Source organism: Halichoerus grypus, chromosome 2 (genome assembly GCF_964656455.1).
Source record: "Halichoerus grypus chromosome 2, mHalGry1.hap1.1, whole genome shotgun sequence".
NCBI classification, from domain to species: domain Eukaryota; kingdom Metazoa; phylum Chordata; class Mammalia; order Carnivora; family Phocidae; genus Halichoerus; species Halichoerus grypus.
The window spans coordinates 7,593,801-7,618,494 of NC_135713.1; the positions used below are offsets into that span (position 1 = coordinate 7,593,801).

At 44.3% G+C, this 24,694-nt stretch overlaps 1 long non-coding RNA gene and 1 pseudogene across 1 annotated transcript; both read right to left on the reverse strand.

Annotated features, from left to right (window-relative positions):
- Positions 1 to 226: 226 nt before the first annotated feature.
- Positions 227 to 7,126, reverse strand: LOC118543214 (large ribosomal subunit protein uL30 pseudogene; annotated as a pseudogene).
- Positions 7,127 to 10,973: 3,847 nt separating this feature from the next.
- On the reverse strand, positions 10,974 to 23,008 carry LOC144380933 (uncharacterized). Its single transcript, XR_013445288.1, has 4 exons — positions 22,921 to 23,008; positions 22,273 to 22,476; positions 19,637 to 19,728; positions 10,974 to 11,393 (listed from the first exon to the last, which is right to left on the reverse strand). It is a non-coding gene; the product is annotated as an uncharacterized LOC144380933 (long non-coding RNA).
- Between the last annotated feature and the right edge of the window lie 1,686 nt (positions 23,009 to 24,694).

Below are 24,694 nucleotides of genomic sequence, written 5' to 3' on the forward strand. Positions count from 1 at the left end.
GGTGGCTCAGTCGTTAAGCGGCTGCCTTCAGCTCAGGTCATGATCCCAGGGTCCTGAGATCGAGCCCCGCATCGGGCTCCCTGCTCCGCGGGAAGCCTGCTTCTCCCTCTCCCACTCCCCCTGCTTGTGTTCCCTCTCTCGCTGTGGTCTCTCTCTGTCAAATAAATAAATAAAATCTTTAAAAAAAAAAAAAAAAAAAAAACACTTTGATGTAGGAAAATAGGAACTTATCCTTCCTTTATACAAATGGAAGACTTAAATATCTATGCCACTTTAAAATTTCAGGGTAGAGGAAATTGTGTTAATACCTTTGCAAAATAACTTTGGTAATTTTCTTCGTTCCTATGTATTCACTTTATCTTTTTTTTTTTTTCAATTTGAAAGTGGCCATTTATTAACTGACCAGATTACAAAAATAATCCTGGTAGATACCTTAGTTCATCCTTCTAATAAGCCTATCGATCTGGTCTTCCCTGTGGCCAGCATCCCCACCTTCTACCAAATGGGTGGCCTTTTACTTCATTCCCCCTCGTGGAGAAGATAATTGAAGGTCCATAAAAAGTTGCTTCTTTGAAATGTTTTCCAATGGAAAAATCTCGGGAATCAGATCCTCTCTGCAGATGACACCCTATGTACTAAGAGATCGAGTGATCCATGTGTTATCTGTCAGGGCCATCGGCTTCTTGTTGATTTTGCCATAACCACGCTTATAGATCAATCCACTCTGACTTCAGGTTTGGGTCCCCCCGTGCTATATAGGTTCCACAATCCTTAGCATGTTAACTGAAACCTTGTTGAGCTTAACGAAGGTGCCATTGAAGATCCAGTGAAGGTGAAGAAGTTCCAATACCCGTCGAGCGCTTGGGCTCACGGCATTAATACCTCCGGTCCTGATGACAAATGCCAATTTGGGTTCCGCAGGGTATGGAGAAATTGCTGGCTCCTCTTGCTAGCCATTCAAATCTCAGTTCTGTCCACCTGCCTATATTCCTTGTGGCAATGCTTATCTTTTTCATAGATAGGCTTCCTATGTATTCACTTCAAAGAAGAACCGTTCCTCATTTTCCCTAAACTCCTTCTGCTCTTTGAAATATTTTTATGCAGCCTTTTAATGCCTTTTGTCTGTTATCCAGTGGGCTGTGATTCTCTGTGCCTGCTCTCTGACGATGTGTGTGTGTCATCAAACACAAGGGTTGCAAAGGTTGCAATAGTAATTACTACCCTGTTCCTGGACAGCCAGTAATTGCTGCAATAAAACGAGGCATAAATGTTCAGACAGCACCTTGTTCTGGCTCCAGACAGTTTCCGTTAATGAAGACCACTTTACCCAGCTTTTCATGCAGCTCTACTGAACCGTCTTCCAGAACCCTGAAATCTGACAACATTTCCAAATCCTGGGGCTAGTCCCATGTGCTCCTCTGGAGAGATACAGCAATGGGAACCTGGATGACTTTAAGTGACACTGTCTTTGGGCTGGTTCATATGGGTCCCCTTGAGCCTTGTACCATCCACCATCATTTTCCTGGATGCTCAGAGCCCTTGACAAATGAAAAGTGTATAGCAGAGCACCACATCCTGCTCTTGTATTATGAGAATGCAGAGATCCTTTCCCCAGCCCCACCTTGACAATAATAGAATATTCTGTCTCAAATCCTTCTGCCCTCACTGAGCACGCTGAACCTGCCAGAGGTGGGTCTTCAGCCTGTCCAACACTCTGTTCACTGTTCTCGTACCCACCGACACGACCCCCCAAATAAAAGAACCCTAAGAAACAAAATACAAAATACAAAATGAATTTCTGCATATAAAGGCACAAAACAGGATACTGTACCTTTTATATCTTTCAGGAGAGTCAAAGGACCCCAATCTTGGGTTATTAATATTACTAAAACTTGGTTCAGATCACCAGCTTCCCAGGGGAAAAAAATATTAGAGTTCATGGCATTTCAGGCTAAACTATATTGCTGGTGATGCATCTTTTCCCAACCAGAACAAAGATACCATTTGTGTCAGTACGTGGGTGAGGCCTGAGTACATCGCAACACAGAACCGGTAAGTTGTCCTGAAAACCTTCATTTTTCCATAATGGGTTTCTGGGTGAAAGTTTGCGATGATCTGAATCTTTTCCTTCCATCCCTCCTTTTTAAAAGATAGCACAAAAGCTGCTAACAAATCTGGGCTTGACACCTACTTGTTGGAATCCAGAAAAGAAAGAGTGACAAACTTCACACCACTCCGGGAGAGGATCTCTTTCAAAAAAAAACACCCTTCTGGGAATGGAGAATGATTTGCAATTTGTGAGAGTTCCTTGTCTCTAACCTTACACGGGAACTATTTCCTCAGGGATGAGAAGCTTTGTCTGAATTGGAAACAGAAAAAATTCTCTTCAGGGATTTCCTATCAGAAAGAAAGAAAAAAATATGTCCTGTTGCCTTTTCTCACTGGAATACTCTTGTGGAGATGCACACCAAGATAACAAAAGAGAATATTCCAGGAAGCTTCTTTATACATAGCTAAATCATAGGGAAAAAAATATATGAACTTGTAAAAAACAGAAGGTAACCACTAAGGTGCAAGTATAAATTCACTTTGGTCTCCCTAAGTAAAGCCCATATCGAAATCTTGCTTAAGCTTACCCTTTGGAGGATTCGTTTTGTGGGACTTAAAATGAAACCAAAGAAGTAGAATCAGGAAAATCACAAAAAAAGTGGTGTGAGAAATATTATGCATGAGGGAAAACAGCAACGCCAGCATTCACTCTATGACTCCATGAATCCCAACGGAAACCGAGGAAAGGAAACAAACAGTCGGAAGTTATTGTCTATAAATGGACCAGATGTGCAACAACGTCTGAGAACCTGTTCTGCCAAGGGGCAGAGGGGGAAGAGAAGCAGAAGCGAGAATCAGAACAAAGCAAAGCATGGGGAAGAGCAAAGTACAGTGAACCCCAGCAGACGACAAAGAATGAAAGCCATGAAAACCACAGTGATGGGGCATTAGACTCTGCAAGGAAAAAAGGAGGAGGAAATAAACATAAAACAGACCATTTTCACACGAATTGCTGTGCGCTCCTAACCAATCGAGAGGAGCATTGTGTAGCTAGTAAAACAATATGGAAAATAAAAGTGAATGTTTGTAGAAGTTCAAAAAGCAAAATAATGCAAGAATCTAATTACTTTACAATTTAGGGAGGATAAAAGGGAAGGCACCAAAGATTGAAGAGAAAATTGAAATGACCTCCTAGCCTTTCTCCTCCCTAGATTTCCATAAGGATGCTATTCAAAAATAAATTAAAAGGTTGTGTGTTTAACTAGTCAGACAGGAAGGATAACAAGGGACCTTGGGAACAGAGGGAGGGGAGAAAATGAACGGAAGACCAAGTTAGGTTTTGAAAAATTCATCATGTTTTCCCCTAATTCCAGAAGGATTATAAATCACTCATGTATCGGAAATCTTCACAAAAGTGTGTCAATGTGGCAGTCGCTTTTCTGTCCCCCTATAGGACTTCTCATTTTTGTCACATGTTTTCTTTGCTTTTGAGGAAAATCCTTAGTTCTATTGAAGCTTCAAAGATCACCTTCGAAAGTATCTTTCAGATTAAAGTGCCCTGGTAGGATTGGGGTTTTCAAGATTCAAATAATTTCTGGCTAGCATTTTTGAGCTGCTCTCGACATCTTACGAAAATACCTATGAAGACCATCTATAGAGACAAAACTTGCATTTCCAACAAAAGTAAGACTCACAGTCAACTTATGACTTGGGTCTAGGAAGAACTTCTGCTAAGAAAAAGGCAAATCTGAGAAGAATTACCATTGTTCACCAACATGTATGTCCCCTACACGTATAAACATACATGCAAACATTGTCAATGGGAAAACACCGGATCATTCACACCCCTTCTGTCCTAACTCAGAGAAGTATCTTGTATGACAAACAATTTTTCTACATGTCTCAAACAAGAGCATGTAGCACAGGATCCAGTAATCCCAGTTTTAGAAACCATGCCTAGAGAAGGAACCAGAGATTTCGACCAAGATTTATGGGTAGATATGCTTATAGAACTTAGTCAAAATCAAAAAAGAAACTGACAACCACCAGCAAGGGAAATGTTAAATAAATCATGATACAGCCATGAAATTACTTGTAACTGTCATGTTTTGGAAAAATTTAACAACAGGAAAACATGCTCACCGTACACTATCAAGTGATTAAAAAGGAGAATATAAAATTTATTTATGGTATGAACTCAAATATGTTAAAATCACACACACACACAGACCTCTAGAAAAAGCCTGAGAGTCAACACATAAATGAGTTAGCACTGGTTGTCTCTGGGTGGCAGAAATACAACTTTAATTTTATTCTTTATACCATTATAATTTCTCTATAATGAGCATATGTAGTAGCTTTTATAATGATAAAAACAGTATTCAATTATTTAAATAAAACATAAATGAAGTGCCCATTATGAGGCTTTGAACAACACTGAACTTGGACTGAGCCCATCACGTATTCCTGTATCGACAGAGACAAGTTCATCACTCTTCTCTGCATCTCAGACAAGAATATACGCCCCCTGGGTTGGGATGAGATTACATGGAATAATTCAATTAAAATGACATATCTTAAGTGCCAAATAAAATTCTAGCACAAAGTAGGTGTGAATACATGCTAGCCAAATCTAAATACTTACAATGGAAGTAGTCAAAAAAAAAAAAAAAAATAGCCCATTCCAGATAAGTATTTGAGTTGCCGCTTCTTCACCGGCATGGGAATATCACACCCACACGTTTGATCTGTGGTATCCCCTCCTTCTGGAAGGTGCTTCCAAATGCAGGAAACAGCCCTCCTTTTGGTTGGTTCCTAGTGGCATGGAGAGCATTGATGAGATCCTTCATGGTGGGAGCAGAAACATGACAGCAAGACAGACAGACAGGAAAATAATGGAAGACCTAACACAGGAATAAACGATCCAGCACCTCATTCAATAGCAAATGATCACATCAGTGCCTCTGGAATAAATTTAGAGCGTATCATTACAACTGGTTTCATGTCCCACAAGGACACAGACTAGGTTACCCTCAGACAGAAGCACCCATGTGTCAAATGCACATAGAGGTGGCCTAAGGCAAGGAGAAATATGTTTTCACTTCATTCTATTAATATTTTATCTGAATGCATTTCTTGTTGTCTGGGGTTCTGTGATCACCCAGGGCTGAGCTATTCGTAGCCAGAATGCTACTTGGCCTTTCAGATTTATTCTTTGGCATTTCCAAATAACATAGTTAAGCTTTATGCAGGAATGCAGCACAAAAGCCAAAGATCTTGTCTTGTATTTTTTTCAAGTAAATCATTATCATCCATCCAGAAAAGCAACATAATGGAATACTTAAATTTTATAGTGAAAACCTTCAACAAACCTAGATAATCTTGACTATGGAGGTGTTTAATATTTTTTAACGCAAAAGGATGTTAAATAAATGTCCACAAATGCTTCCTCTAAATCCAAAATAAGCTTTGATGTGACACCAACACATGTAGGAACGAGTGGTCTAGAATATTGTTGAATATTTGAAGCTGGCTGGGGATCAAGATGAAAGCAGACTCGAGGCCCTCCTCGCTGGGGATTTCCTCATGGGAAACACAACAGAGACATTGAAACAAGGTAGGAGGCAGAACAATAAACACGAGGCAGCCCACGATGTAGGATTTTTTTTTCAGACAGATGTGCTTCGGGCAGGTCTGAATCCCCCAGAGGATACCAGGATCCACCGTGGTGGGATGGGTCTCATGACCCCTGAGAAGACTATGATCCATGATCAGTGTCCATCCCGCAGCCTATGGCGTCCTGGTAACACAGCCGGCAGCTAAATACAAAATCAGGGGGGCCCTCCCACGTGGGCTAGACCTGGCACGTTGTGGTTGACGCCTTCATCTGGGTGAGCCTGGCTTGCCCTTCTGTCCCGGCAAATGCTGACCCTGCAGGACAGACTCGGACCCATCGTCCCTGCTGTTTGTACCTGGAGTCAGGCGACAGCCAGAGAGAGGCCGTGCAGCAGCCGGGCGGCTCGGGGCCCGCTCTGGGCAGAGGTGAGAGCACAGGACACGGGGAGCGAGCAAGTCCCCAGCGGTGGGGTGGGGTGGACTGATCAGAGCCAGGAATTCACACAGCCCGCTCTTGGTTTCTTCCCACCGCCTGGCCACCCCTCCTTACTGTCCTTGACTGAAATCCCCTCTCGTTGAGGGCTCGGGTTGATGCTGCTCGGGCTCAGTCCTCACCTCCCTCTCCTGCTCTGCAACCCTCTCCCTTCTTTCTCCTCCTTACTCAGCTCCCATTCCTTGGGCACCCACTGCCATTTTTCTTTGCCCATATCCTCAGCTCTCTTGCACTCCTGCTTTGTCATAGCTGCTCACACTCACTCAGCAAAACCACTACTCTGAAATCCAGCTCTCTGCCAATTGAATGTAGCTGGGGGAAAAAAAACACAGCAGGTTGCCTGAGCTCACTTGAAATCCGTGCTGGAGACACTCCAGTGGACTGTAGTGATGCCAAGCCTATTATGTATCTGCTCTGCTTTACTCTCTTCCATTTCTCCTCAATGACTATTTCCCCAGCTTTTCCTCTCTCCTCAGGTTCCCACAGCCTTCTCTTCTCTCCCCCGTTTCAGCAAGGGGCCTGGCTTTCTACCTGACTGGGAGATCGGAAGCACCCCGAGGGAAATGTTAGCCCCCACCCCACCTCTCATCTGTCGAGCATCTGTGTTTACACATTCTGCCTCCCATCGACTCACTGTAAGTCCATGGTTCTCAGAGTGTGGTCCCGGACCAGCAGCATCAGGGTTCCCTGGGAACTGGGAAGAAATGCAACTTCACAGGTCAGATCGCAGGCCTGGAACCTCTGGGGCGGAGTCTAGAATTCTGGGTTTTAACAAGCCCTTGGGTCAATTCTGATGCCCTTGCCAACTTGACAACTCCTGCTGGAGACAAATCCACGTTTCCACCAAAGGCCAACCCACACGCCTCTGGAGCCCTGCTCCAGCAAAGCCGTCTTCGTCTCCTGTAGCAATTTCACCGTCTCTGTGAGCTCATTCCCATCAGCATGGAAACCTGCTGTTAGTCGTCTCATCTTACCCCAAAAAAAAGAAAAATCAATTGACCTTCAGGCAGCAGTTGAGGCTGCAGTCTGGAGGCAGAATTGCTTCTCTGAAAAACCTCAGTTTTTGCTCTTAAGGCCTTCAACTGATCACACAAGGCCCACCCCACAGTATAAAGGGTCATCTCCTTTCCTTGAGCTTAATTGACCACATCTACATCTAACTATATCTACAAAATACTTTCATAGCAACAGCTGGTGAGTGTTTGATGAAATAACTGGGTCCTACAGGGTAGCCAAGGTGACGTGTAACATAACCATCACACCATCCATGTTCCATGACCCCCACATTCCTATTTTTCATCCAGGTCACTCTTCTGAGCTCTAGACTTGTGTATCCACCTGCTTGCTTGGCATCTCCACTCAGATACCCAACAGAAGGATCTCTTCAAGGCTGAATCTTCCTGGCAGACTTCTCCACGTCATTTGGCGGCAACTCCATCCTTCCAGTCCCCTGTTCTTAAAGCCTCTGAGTCATCTTTAACGCTTCTCTTTCGCACCCCACAATCAGGTCCCGTTGGCTCTCCCTTCCTTCTGCCCTCCTCAGCTTCCACCTCTGCCCCCAGCCCCATCACCTCTCCCCCAGATTGCTGCAATAGCTTCTGAATCGGGGGCTCCCACCTTCGCTCCCCATCTCAACCCAGCAGCCGGTGAGCATCCGCATGCGCAACCCGGGGCCAAGCCATTCCTTTGCCGTGGACCACACTGCATCTCCATGTTGCACCCAGAATAAGAGCCAAAGGCCTCAGCGTGGTCCTCCAGCCTTAGAAAAGCTGTCCCCTTTTCCTCCTGACCCCACTGACTTCTGCCCTCCGCGTGGACCCCTCTGACTACACTGAGCCCTCGTGTTCCTTAAATACAGCAGACACACTCCAGGGCCTGGACCCCAGAATGTTCCCTCTGCCAGGGACATTCTTCTGCAGATCCCCGCGTGCTAACTCCCTGCCTCCTTCAAGTCTTTGCCTGAATGTCTCATCCCAGCGAGGCGTCCTGAGCATGTAGTTTCACCCACATGCACTCAGGCACAGCCCCCCACCGTGCTCATCCTGCTCTAACTTTTCCTGGGGTTCACAGCCTCCTATCGTGGCACGATGTGTGCTCATTGCAGGCACTGTTTAGCCCTTCCCTGGAGAAGGTAGACGGTCATCTTTCTGTTCTGTACACAGGTGTCTCCCCGATGTGGAGGAGGATGCCTGGCACGTGTGTGGAATGGACAAGTCATCTGCGAATGTGTCTTCTCAGGGTGCTTATTCCTGGTCTCGTCCTTGCACTCGGGGGTGAGCTCCAGGAGTACTAGGACCCGTCTCTCTCATCCAGGCACCTCAAACAGGCCCTGACACAGGGAGGCGCCAGTCTTTGCATGGCCTAGCGCATTCGCATCACTAGAACAAAATACTAGACTGCGCGGCTTATAAGCAACGCACAGTTCCGGAGTCTGGGTGGCCGAGATCAGGGCGCCAGCCTAGTCCGGTAAGGACCCTGCTCTGAGTTGCAAATGTCTCACCTTGTGCTCATAGGCAGAAGAGGGGAGGGATCTCTCTGGAGCCTCTTTTATAAGGTCACTAATCCTATTCATGAGGCTCCCCTCTCGTGACTCAAGCACCTTCCGAAGGCCCCACTTCCTAACACCATCACCTCTGGGGGCTAGGATTTCAATAGGTGAATTCTGGGGGGATGCCCACAGCAGAGCTTCTCTGATCGCAGGGGGGTCTTCCGAGATGAAAGGGGGGTGGTTCCTGCCACTTGTACTATCCTATCACCCTCTTCCCGCCCACCCACCCCCGGCACAGTGGGGGCTGTGCTTGGCCAGTTTCCGGAAGATTTTGAAATGAGAACTGTTTTTAACAACACAGTGACCAGTTTACAGATGTCCCCCACCCCACCCTTTCCCCTTCAAAACTGATTGCTCATATTAAGCTGACTTCTCCCAGGCGGGCATCCTGGAGGGGGTGGGAGGAGGTCCCACCCGCACAGTAATGCCTGATCTTGCTGAGACCGACCTGAACACTCAGGCCTCAGAGCACATCAGAGAAGCCACTCTGAGCCAACCAGGTGTCCATCTAGAACCGTGGATCTCACTGCTGTTCCATCTCCATTACCGGGACCTTGGCTTTCCGTCACCAACGCGCACATGAACCGGAGACTAATGTTACGTGTAACAGAATTCACACCCACCTCATCCGTGACTTCCAAACAGGCTGAAAGGCAATAAGCTTTTTTCTCTCCTTCCTAATGCTGGAACTCAGTGTTGCGTTGTCAAGGAAAAAAGACTCCTACTTATAAAAAAAAAAAAATATCCTTTGGGGAAAGAGGGAGAGATTCTTATCTGGAAACTAATGGGGCAAAAGGGCTAGCATTTTACAAGCTGCAGTAAAAGACTAGAGAACATCTCAGAACGAGGGCAGCTGGGGAGGCATCTCCAAGATGCTACTTGAACTTCTTAGCTAGTAAGAGAGGCAATAATGTCAATTGGCCGAACTGGCTCTTGAAATGGGAGCTGCTCCTAAAAGCATCTGGTCAGCTTCATGGAGGCTGGAGGACACCCCAGCCAGACCCGTCCTTCCAGAACCAGATGGCCTCGAGCATGTCCATCTGCGCTTAGCCGGGGGGGGCCCAGGTTCTACTTAATCACGTTTGGCTCCAGCCCACCGGGAAGTCCTTCCTCGTGTCTGACCTGAACTCCTGAAGCCCATACCCTCCCCTTTGCATGAAGGCATTTCAAATTACCGAGCAAGATTTTGGTGATTTCCTCTAGGGTAAAAGTATTTTGTTCTTTTTAATGGAATAAGGTTATTCCATTTTTTTCTTTTTATTTTCCTCTTGGTTATTTTTACCACTTGAAAATGTGAAGACCAAAACTGTATGTTATCATATCAGAAAGCCCAGAATACTGTTAAAAGTATGCATAGCCACGTGGTTGCAAACCTAGCCCCTGCAGCCAGACTGCCTCCATTCAAATTCCTAGCTCTACCTCTGGTTAATTTAGTGACCTCGGGCAAGTGGCTTAGCCTCACTGTGTTTCAGTTTTACAGCTGTGAAATGGGGATGACAACCGTATGCAGGGCATTAGCGTATCACGAGGCTAAATAAGTTAATAAAGGTAAGAATATAGGTAGTACTAAACATTTTGTGCCATAGAAAAGTCTACTATGAACATTAGTTCTTAATTTTCCTTTTTTTTTTTAAGATTTCATTTATTTATTTGAGAGTGAGGGAGAGAGAATCTGAGGCAGACTCTGCGCAGAGCACAGAGTCTAACGTGGGGCTCAATCCCACGACCCTGAGATCATGACCTGAGCCGAAAATCAAGAGCTGGATGCTTAACCAACTGAGCCCTTAGTTCTTAATTTTCTATAAATAAATATGATTTTCATTCTGAGCATCTCTGCAAACAGGCTAGCAGGAAACTTACTTGCTCTGGTCTTCAGGGGTTCTTCTGGGGAAGGGAGAGCCCTTGACCCGCTGGGCTGTCCGTGGGTCCATGTCTGTCCACACAGACCCCTGCTGCGCCCCAAGAGCTGCGGGTCCAGGGCTCCTGCGCTGGCTTGGGCCTGCGGCTCTGGTCAGGCCACATGCCAGGACACACGTCTGACACTGTGGCACGTGTGGTAACCCCAGTACCACGCACAAGGCCTGGGGAGCGGCCAGCACTACGCAGGCAAAGGAGAAATGAGAACACAGCCACGGGTTCACGTGTCCGAGGAAACGCCGCAACTCCAAGTCTCCAGGCAGCAGGGTGGGGTTTCCTCTGTCAGGTCAGTTTACAGGATACAAAATGCACTCATCCTTCCAGAGGAGAAAGAAAATTCAATCCTGACTATTGTAGCGGAAGCTTTAATGACACGGAAAGATGTTCACAATAGTTTGTTAAATAAAAAAGCCAGGTTATAAAACAGAATCAAGAATGGTGGCCCTGTGAGTTTCTCCAGGCTGCTGTAACAAAGGGCCACAAACTTTGTGGTTTAGGACAATGGAAATTCATCTGCTCACAGTTCCAGGGGCCAGAAGTCCAAAATCAAGGTGTCGGCAGGGCCGCGCTCCCTCTGCAGGCACTAGGGCCGGGTCCTTCTTGCCCCTGCGGGCTCCCGGGGGGGCCGCCACCTGGCGTTCCCTCGAGGCCAGCTTCTCCGTAGTGCCTGCCTTCACGTGGTGCCTCTCTGTGAGCGTGCGTCCTCACGGGCCACCTTCACTCTTCATGGAGGGACACCAGTCACCTTAGCTGATGACATCCGCGATGACCCTATTTCCAAATAAGGTCACAATCAGGGGTACAGGCGGTGAGGACTTCAATGTGTCTTTTCTGGGAGACACATTTCAGCCCATGACAGTCTCTTGCATTAAAGAGTCTACATCTTTTTCAACAACAATAAATGATTGCATCTCTTTCTGACACACACACACACACACACACACACACACCCCTTCTCCTGAATGAGAATTTATCCTCCACACCTTTGTCACTCGCACTAACACCTGCTGTCGCGTTGCCCCCACCCCTGTTCCCCCACTGGGTGAGCTATGCTGACACGTGGATGTGGGTGTCCTTCAACCCGCCTCTATTTACTCAGAGGCTCCCGCACACGTCTTCGTAAGCATAAACTCATTATGTGCAAATGCATCTCCGGGGGAGGGTTTTGTCACTGTTTTTTTTATTTTTTATTTTTTATTATTTTTTTTTTATTTTTTATTTTTTATTATTATTTTTTTAATGTTTTATTTATTTATTCATGAGAGTCAGAGAGAGAGAGAGAGAGGCAGAGGCAGAGGGAGAAGCAGGCTCCCCGCCTAGCAGGGAGCCCGATGCGGGACTCGATCCCAGGACCCTGGGATCATGACCTGAGCCAAAGGCAGACGCTTAACCATCTGAGCCACCCAGGCGCCCGTTTTTTGTTTTTTTTTTAAAGAATACTTTATGTGCCTTTTCTGAATCCTGCTTTTCTCACACAATAACATCTGGCAGAAGTTATCCCAGCTACTAATAAGCCTCTAAATCACTATTTTCAATGATTATATAATATATTCTGCCGTGTGGGCATCCACTGAAAATGAACAGTGATTATCTCAAGGCACTTGGGGACAGGGGCTCTCATCCACCATCCTTGTGCATGTGAGGCAAGCACAGAACCTGAGCCAGGACAGCTGTTCCATCAGCATGTGTGTCCCTGCCCTGTAGCTGACGCATTCTCCAGAAACTCTATCTCTGTAGGACTGGTACAACCTGCATCCTTTTTCCTGCTTAAAAAGGACACTGACATTTTAGCCTCCCAGAGGCTAATGCTCAGTGTTCTACATAAGCCACCACATTTCGTCACCTTAGGGGCCCGATGGCGTTAAAATGCTCCTGCAGGTAAGCACGGGGCTCTGAGGGGTGGGCACTAAGCTGTGCAGCTCGCTGGTCAGACTGAGGATTCAAACCCTGATCCATTTATCCCCCCCAGGCCATCTCTCTCCTCCACATCTGCTTTCATAAGAGAAATGGCATCTCCTTTCCTAGAACTGGCTCGCAAAGTCTAGATGCGCTTGTCCCAGAATCCACCCTCCAAAATTTCATGACCATTGAAAACGGACAAAGCAATGAAGCAGACCAAAAAAATTAAAGAATTTTAGCAACCCACGACCCCAGCCATCCTGCAAAGATCTGCTGTAACTCTCCTTTGCTTATTTAAAATCGGTGACTTAACTTTCGAGTCCGATGTGTCACGCATAAACGTCTACTTTCTAAGGACATAAGAGAAACATCAGCTCACACGTGACTGGGCAGCGAGTCATCAGGAAGTGGTGAGAGGGACAGAACCCTGGGATGTCAGGCACTGAACTGGGGGAGGACAGCGGTGACCTCTGAAATTATACCAAGACCCCCCCTCTGCGTGCCCGCCCTTTCTAGGAGTGTGGTTCCTAGAAAGATCATTGAGAGCCTTTGATAAAAACCCCAATGAAAGTTCCATTGCAGTCCATGTTTCCTTTAATCGTCAATAAGTTCATGGGTGACTGTGACAGATGCTGAGTGACCACGGAACATTACCGTAAGGAAGGGATGTGAATTTCAAAGCAAAGTAAGCGGTGCCTAGAATTTACCTTTCTTACCTTCATTAAAGAACAATAATGATGTGCTTCTCAGCCTGGGCTAAGCATCGTAACCACCTGCGAAGCTCTGAGAGCACCGACGCCTGCATCTCAACTAATTGGTACTGGATGCACTTGAGCATCGAGCATCTCTAAAGCTCTTCATGTGACTCTCCCGTACAGCAGAGGCTGAGACCCACGTCCCTAGAAGATTCAACTGGAAGGGATTAAATTTGCTAAAAATTAGAAGGGCTGTCTGGGAAACAAGATAAAGTTGAGAATGAGAAATAACTTCCTTCGTGTGGCAACACAGCCTTCTATAGTCTACAGTCTTCTATTTGCTTCGGGGAAAGTGAACTTTTCTCTACATAAACCACCCTACTTTTCTCCTCTGTTGCTTTGCTAATGCTTCTCTCTTCCAGGAAACTCTCCCTAAATGACTCCTGCTCATTCTTGGCAATTCAACCTAAGAGGTCCATCTCAGTGAAGCATCCCTATGATCCCCTAAGGTGTGGACCCACTGGATTGCTTTTAATGATCTGTTTTGGTGCATGTTTCCCCACTTGACCTCAGAGAACGCCATAAAAGCAGAGACTGCGGGGCACCTGGTTGGCTCAGTTGGTTAAGGGGCTGACTTTTGGTTTCAGCTTAGGTCATGATCTCAGGGTCCTGGGATTGAGCCCTGCATTGGGCTCTGCACTCAGCGTGCAATCTACTTGAAATTCTTTCTCTCCCTCTCCCTCTGCCCCTCCCCCGTCTTGCGCATGCGCGCTCTCTCTCTCTCTCTCTCTCTCACTCTCAAATAAATCTTAAAAAAAAAAAAACCAAGAGACTGCCCATTCATTGTGGGTTCCCATCACCTAGGCCAGTGGCTGGTGATCACAGACAATCAGGAAATGAGTATCAGATGAAGCCAGGAAGCAGGACAAGGGTAGGAAACATGTATCAGTTAATCATTTAGTTGAATACTGAGAAATGTATAGTCTTGGCAGGCATGCACATTTAAGAAAAAAATTTGCTTTGTTGATGATAGCACCCAAAAGCTTAAAGGAGAACACTATGGGGAAAGGTGGCAATGTAGAGTTAGTTGCATCTTATATGGTGTTTATAAATCTGTTTGCATTTTTCCCCTTTGTCCTTATTGTAGGAAGCCAAGTAACATAAAGTATCCCAGGAGCCCACATGATTTTTTTCCAGCCTTATGGAAAGACAAGATACTTAGTTTCCACAAGCAGTCCCACGGAAGAAACCCCTTCCCTTTGGGAGATTGCAAAGCCCTGTAACATGTAGCTGCAAATGTTTGCTGCCCACCCTAATCAATTTCTCGCAAGCTCCATAACCAAATGGCAGTAACACTTCAGAAATACCAGAACCTGGTAATTTCCTCCTTGACTGTCTTCCCAGACAATTAAGGACCTAGCATCTCCTGTGTGCTAAGCAACCCTGGGGCTCCTTTTTCCAGCAACTTCACAAGAGACACTGTCAGAACTCCTTACAAACAATCAAGTCTGAAAGAAGCCCCTGGAGGGTGTCTGCGCTGGAGCAAATGGTGCTGGTGCCAAAGCAGAGGACAAACTTCTCCTGCTACGTGCCGCATACGCTGTTCAAGATGGAGTTCTCATCTGGGGTTTCTTGCAGTCATGTGGCACTCTGAATTAGACTTTGCAGGATGACAGCCATTCGACCAAGAGTGCCTGAATGACAGATGCTTTATGTACACTGTCAAGTTTAATGTGGTAACCTCCAGGCGATTCTGCTCTACCAAGCTTGTGGCAAGCCTGCTGAGGGCTGTCGACAGCCACACCGGGGGAGGAGGGAGCAGAATTGCGGGGCGGTCAGCATTCAGAGGGAGCAGAGAGATCATCGAGTTCAGCCTCTTCAGATTGCAGAGGAACTATGACCACACAGCATAATGGTTTCTTGCTGAAGAATCACAGGGATAAGCGTATGTATGTCCAATCCAAAGGTGGGGACTTAAACTGGAGTCCTCTGCTTGCACATCTAGATCGGCTACTTGTGCTGTCCAAACACACCGCTGATTTTCAGAACCTCATTAGACTCTTCACCCTGTAGGCAGCTTAAGGATGACTGACTATATCAACTTGGGCAAGTCCAGTCGGAGCTGTACAAATGGTCCACATCCAGCTGCTCCCACTCTGCATCCCTAATACGGCTCAGAGCCACAAAGTAATCCCGGCCGGTATCCAGTTATTTTGTTGTGGCTCACCAAGTCTAGCCGACCCTTATCTTTGACCTAAAAATTCTTCAGAGTCAGTTCTTAGAATTTGAAGAGTTTCCAACAGGTGTGTGAGAGAAGCACTTCTACTAAGATCTTCATCTCTTTTTTAAAAAATAGGAATAAAGGAGGAGATAGAAGCCAGAAGGAAACATCATCATAGTTCTCTTTGTCTTGCCTTACATCTCGGAGGGAAATGTGAGTCTTATAGAGTAGTGGCTTAATTTCAGCTGAACATCACTCAACTCATTCAAAGCTATTAGGGTATTTTAGAGAAGAATACAGAGTGCAAATTTGAAGTAAAAAACAAAAATATTTTGTGTTCTAAAACTAGAATAAATTTTCTTTGTAAGTTTTCTTCATCACATAGAGACAAAGAGGAAAAGAAAAATGGAAGTGTGGTCTCATTAATGATTGACTCCCCAACCCACACACAAGGGCCATGTGTGGACAACACATGCATTTAGACACACACCTATGTACCCTAAATCTCAATGTCTTATATGTATCATGATTTCATAGCAATACTACCTGTTTTTTTTCTACTCTTAAGGAAATAGAATAAAAATGCGTTGGTAGACATTACCCTCTTGCCTAACTTTCCCCACCCTCCATAATGCATCCACCATCTAAAAAGAGTTGCCATCCACGTATATATCATGGATGTATAATATCATGTCATCTGCACATAGTGAGAGTTTGACTTCTTCCTTACCAATTTGGATGTCTTTTATTTCTTTTTATTCTCTGATTGTTGTGGCTAAGATTGCCAGTACTATATTGAGCAAAATGGTGAGAGTGGACATCCCTGTCCTGTTCCTGACCTTAGGGGAAAAGCTCTCAGAAAACCCTAAGGACTCCACCAAAAAGCTGCTAGGACTGATCAATGAATTCAGTAAAGTCACAGGATACAAGATCAATGTACAGAAACCTGTTGCATTTCTATACACCAATAATGAAGCAGCAGAAAGAAATTAAGAAAACAATCCTATTTACAATTGCACCAAAAATAATAAAATATCTAAGAATAAGTTTAACAAAAGTGGTGAAAGACCCATACTCTGAAAACTACAAAACACTGATGAAAGAAGTTGAAGATGACACAGAGAAATGGAAAAACATCCATGCTCATGGACTGGAATAACAAATACTGTTAAAATATCTATACTACCCAAACAACCTACACATTTAATGCAATCCCTATCAAAATACCACTAGCATTTTCACAGAACTATAATAAACAATCCTAAAATTTGTATGGAACCACAAAAGACCCCAAATAGCCAGAGCAATCCTGAAAAAGAAAAGCAAAACTGGGGGCATCATGATTCTGGACTTCAAGCTCTATTACAAAGCTGCAATCATCAAGACAGTATGGTACTGGCACAAAAACAGATTCATAGATCAATGGAACAGAAGAGAAAATCCAGAAATAAACCCACAATTACACGGTCAATTAATCTTCAACAAAGGAGGCAAGAATATCCAATGAGAAAAAGACTGTCTCTTCAACAAATGGTGTTGGGAAATTGTACAGCAACATGCAAAAGAATGAAACTAGACCACTTTCATACACCATACACAAAAATAAATTCAAAATAGATTAAAGACCTAAATGTGAGACCTGAAACCATAAAAACCCTAGAAGAGAATGCAGAGAGCAATTTCTGTGACATCAGCTACAGCAACTTCTTTCCAGATATGTCTCCTGAGGCAAGGGAAACAAAAGCAAAAATGAACTATTGGGACTTCATCAAAATAAAAAGCTTCTGCACAGCGAAGGAAACAATTAACAAAACTAAAAGGCAACCTAGGGAATGGGAGAAGATATTTGCAAATGACATATCCGATAAAGTGTTCGTATCCAAAATAATAAAGAACTTTTACAACTCAACACCCAAAAAACAAATAATCCCCAATTAAAACTAGGTTTTAAAAAAAGTTTTATGTTCATGTCTTGAACAGACATTTTCCCAAAGAAGACATGAAGATGGCCAACAGATACATGAAAAGATGCTCAACATCACTCATCACCAGGGAAATGCAAATCAAAACTACAATAAAATATCAGCTCACACCAGGAAGACTAAAGTCAACAACACAAGAAATAACAAGTGTTGGCGAGGATGTGGAGAAAAAGGAACCCTTGTGCACTGTTGGTGGGAGTGCAGACTGGTGCAGCCATTGTGGAAAACAGTATGCAGGCTCCTCCAAAAGTTAATAGAACGACCCTGTGATCCAGTAATTGCACTACTGGTATTTAACCCCCAAAATAGAAAAACACTAGCTCAAAGGGATGCATGTACCCTGATGTTTACTGCAGCATTATTTACAAATAGCCCAATTATGGAAGCAACCCAGATGTCCATCAGTAGATGAATGGATAAAGAAGATATGGTATATATACAATGGAATACTATTTAGCCATAAAAAAGAATGAAATCTTGTCATTTGCAACAACAGGGACAGAGCTAGAGAGTATTATGCTAAGTAAAATAAGTCAGTCAGAGAAAGAAAAATACCATATGATTTCACTCATACATGGAATTTAAGAAACAAAACAAATGAACAAAGGAAAAAAAGAGAGAGAGTGACGAATCAAGAAAAAGGCTCTTAAGTAGAGCGAGCAAACTGATGGTTATCAGAGGGGAGGGAGGTTGGGTGACGGGTGATATAGGAGACGGGGATTAAGGAGGGCACTTAGCGTGATGAGCACTGGGTGTTGTATAAAATTGTTGAATCACTCTGTCGTACACCTAGAACTAATATTACACTGTATGTTAACTGGAATTTAAATAAAACTTTAAAAACATGTAATAAAAATAAATACTAAATAAATAATTAATTTTTAAAAATAAAATTAGTTACTTAAAAAAAAAGGAGTTGCCATCCAAATAAGAAACGAGCATGGACCCATGAGGCAGGGGAGCTTCCTTGGTGGCGGGGGGGGGGGGGGGGGGGGGGGGGGGGGGGCATTTGATACAAAGTAATTTTCAAAGTAAGGCAACCAGGAAGGCCTCAGATCTTCCCCTTCAGGAGGAGTTTGACTTTTGCTTTAAAAAAAGGCATGATTTATTCCTTATTTGGAGGATCCACCTACACATAGTCCTTTTCTTCATTAAATATGAACAAATCCTTTGACAGACTTTAAATTGAAATGCTTGAGAAACGGTCACAAGTGATAAGCATGTGAACAGGACAGGACCCCACACACCAAAATACGATATGGCGCCCCTGCTGGAACCCAGTGACTGTGTCATGATTCCCAGACAATACTGATCGTAAGACACGCTTTTAGTTTTCAAATGACTAAGGAAACTGATGTGTTAATGAAGCTACAGCATGTATTGATCAATACATGATCACACCAGTCTCTCCTTACTCTGAGCACCTTATTCTTTCCTCAGGGATTTGGCAGTTGCTCCTGTCTTTGCTTGCGTTGGTGGCCCCGCACTAGGCAATCCTTCTGCATATATCTCAGTACTAATTCCTTCTCACCTACTTCTTTCTTAGGTCCTTGTATCAGTCAGCTTTCAGTAAACTGTGCCGCGCTGACAAACACCACCTAAATGGCAGGGGCGTAACACAGCAAAGGTTTTGTTCTCGCTTGTGTTAAATGTGCTTTGCAGATTGGCTGCCGCTCTGCACCCCAGGCCTTCATCCGGGGTCCAGGCTGAGGGAACAGCCCCTATCAAGGCACACCGACCTCAGGTCAGAGGGAAAGACAAAGAGCAGGTGGGTGTGATGGCTCCCGTGGCTTCCGCTCAAAAGTACCGACATCACTCTACTCACACGCCACACCCACGACTGGTGTGGAGTACGCTCCTCCCACAGGGGGATTCAGGAAGGAGGGGCCCTGCAGGGGGAGAGAGGTCCAGGGGAGGGGCAGTGAATATTCTGAACAAATATTCTGAACGAATATTTTGGTGGTCACTTTGCAAGAAACTAGAGAATATGGTCATTCTACCAAAGAGCAATATTTGCTCTACCAATAACACATTTATACCCTGCTGCTTTGTTTGCATGCCTTTCTGTGTACTTAACAACTTTTCTTTTAAGTGCAAAATTATACGTAATTTTTGGAGAGATTTTTAAGTGTCAGTTAAACTCAGTCATGTAGCTACCAACACACTCGTGGCTCATGGGAGCACCATCAGTGTGACAACCAGACAGAGTCTACTCACAGACAGGCAATGGGAACGGTGTCGGCTGCTTCCTGGTCAACAGCAAGCATAAGACATCATTGTCTCGAAGACGTGTTCCAATTGCACATTTGCTGAAATGTGAAAAAAAGGTATATTAAAATCAATGAAATATGATATTTGTGGGTATGTGTGTGGAAAATGAGACTGGCTGATCAGTTCTTAAATGTTCTGCATCTTTGCTCCTCCAAGTGTAGGCTGTGGTTCGAAGCTATTCATGCCCCCTGGGAGCTGGTTAGGAATGCAAAATTGCACACCCCAGCCAAGACCCACTGACTTGGAACATTAACAAAATCTGCAGATGATCCTCATGCCCATTTAAGTCTGATAAGTAGCATTCTAAATGACATCGGTGCCATAGCTGGTAAGTGCATCATACCAGAGTGAACACACACATACACAGATGCATGCACACAGATCATGGAGACAGTCCCCACCCCTCCGTGCATCCTGGGGCTCCAGCATATGGGGCAAGAGGAAAGAGTTTCAGAGGTTATCCCATTCAGCAAGACGAGAGTGGTGACAAGGACAGACTGGATAGCTCAACCCTGGCCACACATGAAAATCACTTGGATACTTTTTTTAGAAATACTGAAGCCTGGGCCTTGATCTCGGAGATTCATTTGGTTTGGGGCACTCAAGGTGCAGCGTGGGTGGGGCTTCCCAGTCAGAGGGCTGGGAGCAGCGGGGCACAGAAGGAAGGTCTGTGTGTAAGCCAGGAGTGGAGCTGTCAAGCTTCTCTTGTGAGCACCTGAGTCCTCACCTTCACCGGGGACACTGTGTACATAGGTCCCAAATTAGGGGCAGGAAAGAGACAGATGTGTTGCATGGGGTTTAGAGCTGACAGGAGTTAGGATCAGAGCAGCATAATGACTCTGGATTTGACTCGATTGCAAGTTCACGTGTAAATAGCCCGCACACACCTGATGTGAGGAAACCACAGTAACTTCAAGTCCAAAGACCCGGAGCATCTCCTCTTTAGCCCTAAATAAACCAGCTAAACGCCCCAAGCCTCAGTGCTCTCGTCTATTAAATGGGCTTAGAAGTAGTAATTGCCACCTGCCTCCTCCCTCCACACTGGGATTCTGAGGTTTACAGAGACGCTCTTTATGAAATGAAACTTCCTAAGGTGCCATATAGGTGTGTTATTTTTTGTACACATTTTTAGAATAGTTTTCAGTTCATTTTATCTCTCTAAAGAGCTACTGATTATTTATGTTAAAAAGAGGTTGCCTTGGGGCACCTGGGTGGCTCAGTCAGTTAACTGTCTGCCTTTGGTTTAGGTCATGATTTCAGAGTCCTGGGATCGAGCCGCGTGTCCGGCTCTGCACTCAGCGGGGAACCTGCTTCTCCCTCTCCCTCTACCTGCCGCTCCCTCTGCTCATGTTCTCTCTCTCTCAAATAAATAAAAATCTTTAAAAAAAAAAAAAAGAGGTTGCCCTTTACCTTAGATCATTTGAATGTAGGTAAACAAGCCAAAATTAGGAGTTTCAAACTGGATTCCTTGAGGGACTGGGGTTTACTAAATTTGGGTTCCACAAAGTATTTTTCAAGTACATCTAGGGTTGTTATTGTCATTGTTGTTGTTTTCATTGTTCTTTTGGTGATTTTTTTATTTCCACACTTTAACCAACTTATGAGAGGATATATTATCTGAATTTACTTTGTCTTCAACTTCCAAATTATGTCTCCATCGTATGGTGACATACCTGGTCCTTTGTAAGGGAAGCCTTAAATTACATCAGAAAATAAGCAGTAAAAATATTGCCTCCAATGGGCAGAATATTTGGAATGTTATTTGTTTTGGGATTACTATCATTTTTCTCCAAGTTCATTTAAGGACTATATAATTGATAATACTTGCTTTTGCAGGCAGTTAAAGCCGTCTAATTGAAGAGTTTCATATATGTGTGTGTATACACACACATATGTATATAGAGATATATGTATATACCCATGAAGACTCCTATTCACAAGTAGTAATTTTGAGGAGATGATGAACCTCTGCCATTTTTCAAAGCCTCTTGAGTTGTCAAGGTCACAGACATAGAATGAACCCACCTGTCCTATCTGGGTGCCCATCAATATAAACACCGGGGAGGATGGCATCATTACTAGAACAAGTGGGCTTTCTTCATGTCTTCTCCCTTTGAAATGTCTAACCATCTCAAGTTGGGTTACAAATGTTGGCAACAATCACCCAGGCTTTCGAAGTGAAAAAAATCACTTTCACTGAAGCCACTAACAACAGGATAAAAAATTCATCCAAAATTTCTTCCAAAAGGATAAAAAATTCAAAAGGGAGGATGAATGTTGGCTCACCCATATTTCTTTGCTCAGGTGTTAGTACTACATCTCAGGGACCTTCCCAAATGATTAGTCCTGCTCGACAACAGAGGGAGAAAGCATGGCAGTGATCATTCATCTCAGGGGGAAAGTGGTATGTGCAACGAAAAAAACCCATCTGTCCATGAATCTTGACTTCTACTTTGGGAGATGAAAAATAGGACTCACCGTGAGTAAGAAGATGAAGGCCCCTCTAAGATCTTTCTTCTTCCCCCCAGTTCTACTTTTCACATTTAAACTAGTGAGATTCTGATCAAAACCAGCCATTTTACCTGCAATCCCACTGTATGTTCTTGGAAGTGAAAGACGATCCCAGAGCTAAAAGGAGAAGTTCAGACCTCTTCATTGTGCTGGTGGGGATGGCACAGAGCGAGAGAGCCCCTTCTCGAAGCACACTTTCCTCTGTCCTCTCTACAGGTGGAGCGTGAAGGTGAGCAAGAGACTCCGCAGAGGACCACGCTCAGCAGACGAAAATCCTGAAAAGAGAGAACAGAAAGTAGAGCTAATCATAGGAATGAAAGCATTTTTTTTCCTTTGTAGGTTTTTTTTTTTTTTTTGGTGGGGTGGCAGGAGAGGGCTCAGGGGAGATGAGACCTGTCTTGAGCTACATTGTAGAAATTAAGAGTTACATAAGGTAAGTAAAGATAAAAGGGAATAAAACATTCATGTTAGGGAATCTTTGTTTTCAAAACAACTCAATACTACCTATGGTATGAAGGGATAATCAGTAAAAGGTAGCTCTTTCAACTCAAGTAACAAAGAGAAAACTCAGCTTTGATCACTTCAAAGGAAACCAAATATGGCAAATGGGAAAACCTTAAGGACAGATGGAGGAGAGTAGGAGCTTGTGAGCATGTAGTAGTCAAGGAAAACAGCCCTTGGAAGACACAATAAAATGAGCCCAAATCCCCTATATGCACCTGTGGTGTAGACGCTCCCCTGCAGTTCTCAATCCGGGACGTCAGCAAGACTGCAGTCTGGGGGAGGAGCTCTTTGGCCTCGGAAGCACCATGTGATCAGAGAGAAGAGAAACCAGATGCAAGCCTGAAGGGGAGCAGGGGCTCATCAATTTAAGTCAGGGAATTAAAGGTTGTGAATAATTAGGTTGCTATTTGTAAAAACTGGGTAGGGAGACAGCATAAAACATCAGGAGGCATGAAAAGTGAGGCTTGGAAACATCCTATCACCCTGTGAGCACATCATTCTAAACGCGGTGGCCAGATGCTGTGAGTGGGTCCACACCCCGGGAACATAACCTGGATCTTGAGCCACATCCCCAAACTGAGCCTGAGATGCAGATTGGCTCCCCCTGGACAACTGAGCAACTTTGTAATCAGGAACATGAAACAAACATGTAGAGATAATGAAGCAACTCTAACCCACAGTGTTAATACTTCGGTGTAGAATTTGCAACTATGTAATAATCGTCTAAAAGAAGATTATGTGTCATATAAGTCACTAGAAACATACACAGGATTTCAGCATATTGGAGTATGTGCCATATCGGCCCTGGGGTATGATTTGAAATTTTCAGTCGGTGGTAGACTTGTGGTTTTAGTTTGAAAGGAGTAAGAGAATTTGATTAAGTTGGGAAAGAGTGTTTGATAGTTTAAGAGAACCTGATTTATCCACCTACACATTTATAAGAGCTAAGTGCTTAGAAGGAATCTGCTTGTTGGGTTTGTAAGTCTGTCCTGACAGGAATATAAAGTGCTATGGACATACTAAATTTTGAGAATAGAGTTTTAAAATGCTTAAGAGAATTTAACTAAGTAAGTTTCTAAGTTTGGTTGGTTATTTAGGTGATCTCGTTTGTTTAACTTACGAGTTAATCAAACAAATATTTAAAAAATTGATTTTCAACTTTAAAAATTGAGCATTGATTTATACAAAAGTTATTCTAAGTAGCCTTTCCTGAGACAAACCTTTACTAAAAATTTTTTTAATCTAAATTACTATACACCTCAAATAGACTCAGAAAGGTGTCGCATTTCTCTTTGAAATAAAAGTAGGGTTGTTTTATTTTCTTGAATAGCCCATTGAAGGGAAAAAGAATGATCGCAGTATTGCAGCTAATTTGGAAGCCCCTACCACACTGAAGTCTGTCTTTTCTAGGATAGCATCTAGGTTGCAATCATCCAACTTACACTCAATAATAATGCAATAATGATGCTTTTAGCAGTTGGGTTGTTAAAAGCACGTCCACTGGCATGTCTAATCGGTGTTTTCTACACAGCAACCAAAAGCAATTTATACTCTGGCTCTTCTCTATGTCCACTTGAAACCTGAAGGCTCGGCGCTTTACTTACATCATTGTCAAGTGTCCTTGGACTTGACAGCTAAGACCACTCCATTTCTAGGAGAGTTCTCCCCTTGGGGCTAGAGAGAAAAGTAATGGCTTCAAAGCTAAAAGCTCTTTAACATGAGAAGGGCTTAGCACCCTGCGTACACAAGGTACACATCTATGGGTCCCTATTCTTAGTGCCCTAGCATTAAGCTTTCATTGCCTTAGTCCTCTGAGAGAAAACACGTGGCCGAGACTGGGAGGCAGGAGCCCAAGGAGGACTTTGGACGGCATCCCCAGGACTTAGAAGATGCAGCCGCTCTAGGGGTTCAGGCATAACCTGCCTTCCCCCACTGGAGGACCCACCCTGGGCACAGTGGGAACACGTTTCCGTATGGGCTCACTGCTCA